Source organism: Geotrypetes seraphini, chromosome 13, assembly GCF_902459505.1.
Source record: "Geotrypetes seraphini chromosome 13, aGeoSer1.1, whole genome shotgun sequence".
NCBI classification, from domain to species: Eukaryota; Metazoa; Chordata; class Amphibia; order Gymnophiona; family Dermophiidae; genus Geotrypetes; species Geotrypetes seraphini.
The window spans coordinates 70343063-70352725 of record NC_047096.1 but is presented as its reverse complement, the minus strand read 5'-3'; the positions used below and the strand labels follow the sequence as shown (position 1 = coordinate 70352725).

Below are 9663 nucleotides of genomic sequence, written 5' to 3'. Positions count from 1 at the left end.
GGGATGGCCAAATCCAGTCCTCAGGACTTGGAGATACTTCTCAGAATCTCAGTATACATAAGATATTTGCATATGATGCGGGACAATGCTTGTAAAAATAGTTAAGCCCATTTGAAACTTGCATTTAGCATCTTTTGGTTCAACTTTTCTCATGCTGGTATTTTAATATAAAATTGTAAAAAAAAAAAAAAAAAGGATTTCTAAATCAGCAAGTGGTGTTACAAGATTAACAATACTGTGTCCAACCAAAAGGCCATCAAGCTCAGTGTCTTCTTTCAGTATAAAACAAGCCAGGTCACATGGTCCAAAAATGAAAGGGAGATGAATGTCTAATTAAGAGCCTGTACATAAAGATAAGTTACAATGATCTCCATTTTTACTAGTTCAATATTTTTATTGAATTATTTGGAATTAAGGAAAATTATTTAAAAGGAAAAAACAGTTATAGGTTAGCAGAGCTAAAGGCAGCCATTTATCCTTCATTGAGCATTCTCCAGCCTCGACAGAGACAGAAATGTTGTCAGTTGTGAGGGTTCAAAGAAAACAAATCTTTGTGATTTATAATGAATTATACATTTACAAGAATAATGAAGAAAAAAAGTAGCTCCCACGGCTATAATACCAGGTCTTAATAAAATAAATTCTTTACTTTGCCTCTGTGTATCCCAGGCTAAATCTGGAAACATTTGAACTTTAAAACCAAAGAATTCTTTTTGCTTATTTTTTTTTTTTTTAAAGCAATCTGTTTATTAATTTTGCAAAAGAAAAAAGAACACACAAAACGCACGAGTACATGGTAGTCAACAGAATACATGAATACCAACATTCTCCCAAACTTCACCACATACCTAAGCTCCTACCCTCCCCCACCCCATCCAAATCCCAATACAACATGAAACACTCCATTCCAGAGTACACTACAAAATAAAAATCAAACATTAAGCAAATGACTACGAGCTCTGTGTGTTAAAGTGAGCCAAAAGGGTTCCCAGCAAAAACTAAAAGTTCGTCCAAAGAAGAAAATTGTAAACGTTCCATAGAGGCCTGCTGCAGCATCAAAGTTTGCCAGTGAGAGAGCGTGGGGGAATCCGAGGAAATCCAACAGTACAGAATCATCTTTTTCCCCAACAACACTGAGCGAGCCAAAAAACTCCTGAACCCTTTTGGAGAGGGGAGCGGAAGATGGTCCAAAGTGAACAACATTACAGGACAGAGGACAAAATTGTATTTCCACATAGTCTGGATATGTCGATGAATCTGCTGCCAAAAGGTTTGTACCCTCGAACAAGACCAAAACTGATGTCCAAGAGTAGACGGAGAGTAGGAACATTTGAGGCATTGTGCCGAGGCACACATCTTTGCCCGGAATAAATATGAAGGAGACCTATGTAGACGAAGCAAAAATTTGTAGTTCATTTCGATCAGTAGCACATTAGGCATCAAATGAGCCATCTTAGGGATCCCTCTCTTAATCATTTGTGCAGTCACTGTACAGGGAAGATCCAAAGACCATTTTGCAGCATAGGTCTCATATGGAAGTTCACCCAAGCATTCTTGAAGATGACGATGATGGAATCTCAAAGGAATCGGTTCCTGTGCAGATAAACTCAAGACCTCAGATATGGTTTCCATTCGCCGATCAGTAAGAGCGTCTCGCGGTAGGGAATGAACATAAGAAAAGAGCTGAAGATACGAAAACCAGTCTTTCTCCATCCAGCCATGTTCCCTTTTAAGGTCATCAAATGATTTCAAAGACCCATTAGAATGTACCATTTGAAAGACATATTGGTTAGCAGTGGCAGTCCATACAATGAAGGATACAGGGGCCAGTCCAGCTGCAAAGTCCCCATTACCCTGCAATGGTAAACAAGGGGTCACCTGAGATGGTATGTGAAGTTGCTGACACAAGTTTCCAGAGGCTTCTCAGGGGCAGCAAGAAAATGTCCCGTGCTGAAGAAGTCTTCTGAGGCAGGTGCTGTATGTGAAGCAAGTAACTAATATGAAAGGGAGCACAAAGTAAAAATTCCTGTCAAGAAGCTGAAAAGTAACTTGTCCCCCAAAACCAGTCGTTTAAATGTCTCATCTGGCACGCCTGGGATAACAAGCGAAGGCTGCGCAATCCCAAGCCTCCAAGGTCCCAAGGCCGTGCCAGGTGAATGAGAGACAAGCGTGCTCTCTTACCATTCCACAAATATTTTTGTAAACACTTTCCAATGAGATTATCATGTTTAGCAGATAATAAAACTGGTAACATCTGAAACACATAGAGCCACTGAGGCACCAATACCATATTATACAATGCTATTTTTCCCATTAAAGAGAGTGGATATACCCTCCAGGTCTCCAGTTTTTGTTGTGTGGAACGGACAAGAGGGTCTACATTTAAAGCATAAAGTGCAGAGAGGTCAGGGGAGATAATTCCCAAGTAGGTAAGAGTTCCCGAAGCCCATGTAAGAGGGAATGGTCCCTGCCACTGAGTCTGAACTGCAGGAGATAAAGGCAATACCATAGATTTTTGTTTATTGAGTACCAGGCCCGAATACATACTAAACTCATCTAACAATTCCAACGCTCTAGGAAGGGACATGTCTGGATTCCCCAAGGTCAACAAAAGGTCATCTGCATATGCCAAGACCCGCAATTGCGAGTCTCCCTCCGGCAACCCCTGCAGTTCATCATCCTGCAAAATCGTGCGAAGGAAAGGGTCTAAGTACAGAAGGAATAGAAGAGGAGACGGTGGACTACCTTGTCTAGTGCCCCGGGCTATCTGGAAGACCGATGAACGGGCACCATTCACTAAAATACTAGCTGTAGGGTCTGTATATAACAAATGAACCATCTCTAAGAACCAACACTCAAACCCCATATAAGAGAGAACCCGAAAAAGGTAAGCCCTGTTCACCTGGTCGAAGGCCTTGGCCGCATCTAATCCGACTAATACTCCCTGGATACCAGCCTCCTTCGACCTCTGCATAGATATACGAAAAACAACTTCCTTATTCAGAACTTTTCATTCCTTAAACTGAGGGGTCCTTTTACTAAGGCGTGCTAGTGCGTCTTAGCATGTGCTAAAAATTAGCACGTGCTAAATGCTAACATGTCCATTATATCCTATGGATGCATTAACATGTGTTAGCATTTAACACATGCTATTTTTTAGCACGCACTAGCGTGCCTTAGTTAAAGGACCCGAGTTTTAAATTAAAAAAAAAAACAAAACCTAAGGTAGAAATTTATAAACTTAAAATACCACGGCTCTGTCCATGCCAACTGGCTATACAAAATCTGGCATAGATTATACCCAGCTGCAGTGAATTGAGGCTTCCTGCAAACTGTTAAAGCTCCATGGAGGGCAGCTCTATTTAGAGAGCCAGCATGTCCTCGATTAAGTTCAAACAATTTTTATTGATGCAAACAACAACAAATACAACATTAAACTTGTATAACAATAATGATGCATCAAATATAATAATATGATAAACACATTGATGCGGTCAATATTACATACAACACCAAGGTGCTTAGTATAATAATGAGTCATTGACTAAAATACATCCCATATAAATCTAGAAAATACCTTCATCCTCCATCAAACCCCACTCAATCTATGTACGACTACATTTTTAAAATCATTTAATACCCTCTACCTTCCCTCCCCAAACCCTCTCTTCCCTTCCCTATCCAAAGGTACTCTCCTTCATCCCCCATCAAACCTCACTTAATCTATATAAAACTACATGTTTGAATCTATTTAATACCCTCTACCTTCCCTCCCCGAACCCTCCCTTCCCTTCCCCTACCAATGGTACTCTCTACCCCTCCTCAAACTTCGCAGGAACTCCAACCTACCTAGAAGAAATCACAACGCCCCCCACAGAAATCACAGAATCAGCTGCAGCAGATAGAACCTGGTCCCGCTTCTCCACAATACAATGGTCCGACCTTAACAAACTCTATAAAAATACAGCCACGCAGCTTGTGACCTCAACCAATGCCCTCCATACCTATTAAAAACCTCCAGCCTAAAATTCCGCACTCTCCTCAAGCAATGGATACAAACCATGCTCACAGATGGCCTTTTCCCACAAGACCTCTCCGAAATCGTCGTCACCCCAATCTTAAAAGACCCAATCTACTAATCGCGACCCGACTACAAAACTTTCAGAAAAGAAATAAAAACCCTGCTATTCAAGAAATCCATGAAGACTAACACCGTATGAAACATTTCAATCCTCTGAAGCAACCCGCTCTACTCTGTTACACCTCTGGGACATTCCAGAAATCCTCTTCTGTAATCCGCCTTGAACCGCAAGGTAATGGCAGAATAAAAATCACTAATGCAGTGTTCTCCCCAGACATTTTTTCCAGCCGGGTGGCATGAAAAAGTAGCCGGGTGGGGTGCGATGGGAAAATTTGGTGGTGGGGAAAATTAACCCCCTCTTTTACTAAGGTGCGCTAACATTTTTAGCACGCGCAAACTCCTGCGCTACACGAGAAAACTAACGCCAGCTCAATGCTGGCATTAGCATCTAGCGCGTGTGGTAATTCTGTGTGTGCTAAGCACATGCTAAAACCATTTTCGCAACTTAGTAAAAGAAGCCCTAAATGTGTACTATTTTTATTAGTTAATTATTATTATTTTCCAATGCTCAATGACTTCCTTTTTTAAGGTTTGACACTTGTGCCAGAATATTTTTACTTAATTTAAGAAGCATCCAATGCTAGAAGGGAATAATTAGATATTTGCCCTCTTTCAAATGGTATAGAGCAGGGATCTCAAAGTCCCTCCTTGAGGGCCGCAATCCAGTTGGGTTTTCAGGATTTCCCCAATGAATATGCATTGAAAGCAGTGCATGCACATAGATCTCATGCATATTCATTGGGGAAATCCTGAAAACCCGACTGGATTGCAGCCCTCAAGGAGGGACTTTGAGACCCCTGGTATAGATGTTTAAAAAAGGGAAAGGCGTTAATGAAGTCATTAGGTTCAATTTAGCCATTTATTTCTGCATGAATTTAAACAACTAAAAGAAAAAGATAAATATAGCTCATCCAGTCATACAAGAATGGCTCTACAGCAGGAGTGCCCACACTTTTTGGGATTGCGAGCTACTTTTAAAATAACCAAGTCAAAATGATCTACCAACAATAACATTTTAAAAAACACAAAGCATACTGTACGCAGAGAAAATGTTAATTATCATTTATATAACGCTAGTTTTCAAAGAGGTCAAGGCAGATGACTTTATGCAATGTTACCTCAGGAACAACTGTACAAAAATAAACAAATATACCCCCTCCCTTTTTACTAAACCACAATAGCGGTTTTTAGCACAGGGAGATGTGTTGAATGCCCTGCACTGCTCTCGATGCTCATAGGCTCACTGCGCTAAAAACCGCTATTGCGGTTTAGTATAAGTGGGCCATAGTGCATAATATAGACAGCAGATATAAATTCTCAAAATGGACACATTTTGATCACTAAATTGAAAATAAAATCATTTTTCCTACCTTTTTGTCTGGTGATTTCATGAGTCTCTGGTTGCACTTCCTTCTTCTGACTGTAAATCCAATATTTCTTTCTTTCTGCCACTTCCCTTTTCTTTCTGTCTCTCTTTCTTTCTCTCTCCCCCCTGACTGCCTGTTTCTCTCTCCCCCTGCCCCCTCTTTATTTCTGCCTTTCTTTCTCTCTCCCCCTGTCCCCCCCAAGCCATCACGCCAATTTATCCACTTCCCCCATTCTTTCCCTTCCCCCTAAGCCACCACGCCGATTTCTCCCTGCTGCTTCCCTGAGCTAGGCCAGGCATGTACAAGCGCCGGACTCACAAGACTTTACCTCTGACATCAATTCTAACGTCGGAGAGGAAGTTCCAGGCCAGCCAGGCAACGATTGGCTGGCCCAGAACCACCTCACAGAGGTGAAGTCTAGTGAGTCTGGCGCCTGGCCTGGCTCGGGGAGGCAGGAAGAAAAAGATTGCAAAGGCAAAGCAATCGACTTACATTGCCTTTGTGATCTACTGGTTGATCGCGATTGACCATTTGGGCACCCCTGCTGTTATGGTATCCTGTCCTGACCTGAGGAAAAGGATTTAGTCCCAAAAAAACTGCCTTATTTCAATTTCCTATTTATAAACTTTAATTCATACAGTTACAATACTACTTGATTCTACGTAAAGCAACAAAAAAAAAAAAAGATTTCTACCTTTTGTCGTTTCTGCTTTAATTATCTTCTCTTCAGCGTTTATCCTCGCTTCCTTCCATGCAACATCTGTCCTCTCTTTGCCCCTTCCACCCAGCCTCTGCCCTCTCTCTCCCTTCCATCTACTGTCCACCCTCTCTCTGCCCCTTGCATTCTCTGTCCACCCTCTCTGCCCTTTCCATCCAGTGTCCGCCCTTTTTCTGTTCTATATGGCATCTTCCCTCTTTCTATGTCCCTTCAATAAACTGTATATCCTGTGCCCTTTCTCTACTTTGTACATGATTCATTTCAGTTTCACCCCTCCCCTATGCTCTGGCATCTCTCTCTTCTCCTTTCCTTCCTTCCTTCCCACTCCACCCCATGGTCTGGCATCTCTATCTCCTTCCCTTCTCTTCCCCATGCCCTAGCATCTCCCTCCTCCCCCATATGCGCTGACATCTCTCCCCCCCCCATGGTCTGGTAGCTCCTTTCCTTTCCCTCCCTCCCATGGTCTTGCCATTTCTTGCCTCTCCTCTCCCTTCCCTAGTCTTCCTTCTCCCCTCTCTCTCCCCAATTAGGTGCTGCTGCAGCAGCACTTCTCATCCCCCTCCCCAACTGGGTGCTGCTGCAGCACTTCTCTTCCCCTCCCCCTCCTCAATTGGGTGCTGCTGCTGCACTTTTCTTCCCCTCCCCAATTGGGTGCAGCAGCAGCTTTTCTCTCCCCCCCAAAATTGGGTGCACCAGATTTTCTCTTCCCCCCCCAAAAAAAAATAGGCTGCAGCAGCAACATTTCTCTTCCCTTCCCCTCAAAATGGGTGCAGCAGCAGAATATTTTTCTTCCCCCTCCCCTCCCCTATTCGGTGCAACAACAGCATTTCTCTTCCCATCCTTCCCAGCTCACAAACCCGGTAGTCGCTAGGCAAGTTGTAAGCTTCCCTCCATCGCTGACCTATCTTTCATAGATCAGCGATGGAGGGAAGCTTACAACTTGCTGCTTTTACTTGCTTCGGGCCTTCCTCTTTGCCGGGTCCTGCCTACTTTCTGTTTCCGTGAAGGCAGAACCCAGCAGCGAGGAAGGCCCTAAGCAAGTAAAAGCAGTAAGTTGTAAGCTTCCCTCCGGGGCTCTGTGTGCGTGCTGGCTTCCCTTCTCTCCGAAACCGGAAGTTGCGTCCCGTGGGGGGGAGGGAAGAGAAGGGAAGCCGGCATGCACACAGAGCCCCGGAGGGAAGCTTACAACTTCCTCGCTGCCGGGTCCTGCCTTCACAGAAACAGAAATTATGCAGGACCCGGCAACAGGAAAGCCCGAAGCAAGTAAAAGCATGCTTGCAAAAAAAAAAAAAAAAGGCAGGCCTAGTGGAAGCCTTCCTAGAAGCTTCTAGAATATCGCACACCGACTGAGAAATCCCCTGGGAGGAAGTCAGGTGGAAAGGAACCAAGCTGTCAAGTGCAGAGACTGCAGATTGGGGTGCAGCAGCGAACCCCGACTCTGAGACAGCAGAGACAGAAATACAGGCAGCAGAAGAGGTTTCCGGACACTGAGTTGTAGAAGAAGGGAGAACCATGGCTGCCTGGGCCACCGAGGTGCTATTAAAATCATAGCAGCGTGCGTCGATCGGAGGTGCACGAGAGTTTTCAGAATCAGAGGAAAGGGAGGGAACGTCCAATCCAGAAGGAAAGCATCCGCCTCGAGACGATCCGGGGAGTAGATCCTTGAACAAAAGCGAGGCAACTTGTGATTGAGGGGTGAAGCGAACAGATCTATCTGTGGAGTCCCCCATCGAGCAAACACTTGACGCAGAGTCAAGGAATGGAGCGACCACTCGTGCGGCTGAAGGAGGCGACTTAACCTGTCTGCCAGGCAGTTTTGCTTACCCTGGATGTAGACCGCGCGAAGGAAGATGTTGTGGCGTATCGCCCACTCCCAAAGCCGAAGAGCTTCCTTGCAGAGCGACAGGGAACCCGTACCCTCTTGCTTGTTCACATAATACATCGCCGCCTGGTTGTCTGTACGCACTAGGACCATTTGATCCTGCAGCAAGTGACGAAAAGCTATCATCGTCCTGTAAATGGCTCGGAGCTCCAGTAGGTTGATGTTGCAGCGATGGTCCGCATCCGACCAAGGACCGAGTCCGAAGGCCGTCGAGATGAGCCCCCCAGGCGTACGCCGAGGAGTCCATCGTTAGGACTTTCCGAGGCGGAGGCACGAGAAAAAGTAAACCTCTTGAAAGACTGGAAGAGTCGGTCCACCAACGGAGCAAGCGTCTCAAGGAGGGAGTCACCGCAATGTGCTGAGATATGGGATCCCGGATCCGGCCTCCACTGGGACACCAGAGTCCACTGAGGCACCCAGAGGTGCAGTCTGGCAAAGGGCGTCACATGAACGGTGAAGACCATGTGCCCCAAGAGGATCATCATCTGCCTGGCCGAGACCGAAGCCCTCAGGGAGATCTGTTGACTGAGCTGAACGAAGGCGGCTTGCCGAGACTGAGGCAGAAACAACCGGAGGCGAACAGTGTCCAGCATGGCTCCAATAAACTGCAGGGACTGAGAGGGGCACAACTGGGACTTTGGGAAGTTGACCTCGAACCCCAGATGCTGAAGAGAATAGTCTGACGGGTTGCTGAGATAACCCCGTCCCTCGATGGTGCCTTGATTAGCCAGTCGTCGAGGTACGGGAACACCTGGAGACCCCGAGACCTCAGAGATGCCGCCACCACCACGAGGCATTTCGTGAAGACCCATGGGGACGAAGCAAGCCTGAACGGGAGGACCCAATATTGCAGATGAAGGTACCCCACCCGAAAGCGAAGGAAGCGTCGAAAGGCCGGGTGGATCGGCACATGAGTGTAAGCCTCCTTCAGGTCTAGCGAACACAACCAGTCCCCCTCTTCCATCAAGGGATATAAAGTGGGAAGAGAGAGCATGCGGAACTTCTCCTTGACCAGGAACTTGTTCAGCCCCGGGAGATCCAAAATGGGGCAAAGGTTCCCGGTCTTTTTGGGAACCAGAAAGTACCGGGAGTAAAACCCAGAGCCCCGCTGACAACAAGGGACCTCCTCCACCGCCTGCAGGCGAAGGAGGGCCTGAGCCTCCCGGAGAAGCAGGAAAAGCTGCGTGCCGCTCAAAGGATACTCAAAGGGGGGCCGCTCCAGAGGTGAGGACCGGAAATGGAATGAATACCCCTCCCTGATGACAGAGGACCCAAATGTCCGCAGTGATCAGAGCCCAGCGGTGAGAGAAAGCGCTGAGACGGCCCCCGATCGGCAAAGGAGCAGGCTCAAGGGCGGAGGCTAGCCCCCTCCCGCCCAGCCAGTCAAAAGGAGGGTGCCGGCTTGGCCGCAGCCGGGGTCTGCAGCTTCGGCGGGGACCTCTTCTGCTATGGACGCCTTGGAGGTCTAGAAAACGCCGGCGTCGATTTCTGCGGGTAGCGCCAAGGAGGCAATCTATACGATTTTGGAGGAGCAGGCTTCGCCTTGGCCCAGACT

General features: G+C 46.3%; 1 long non-coding RNA gene across 1 annotated transcript; it reads right to left on the bottom strand.

Moving 5' to 3' along the window:
* Positions 1-681: 681 nt before the first annotated feature.
* Positions 682-5579, bottom strand: LOC117347734. Its single transcript, XR_004536826.1, has 2 exons — positions 5512-5579; positions 682-1994 (listed from the first exon to the last, which is right to left on the bottom strand). It is a non-coding gene; the product is annotated as an uncharacterized LOC117347734 (long non-coding RNA).
* Positions 5580-9663: the final 4084 nt, after the last annotated feature.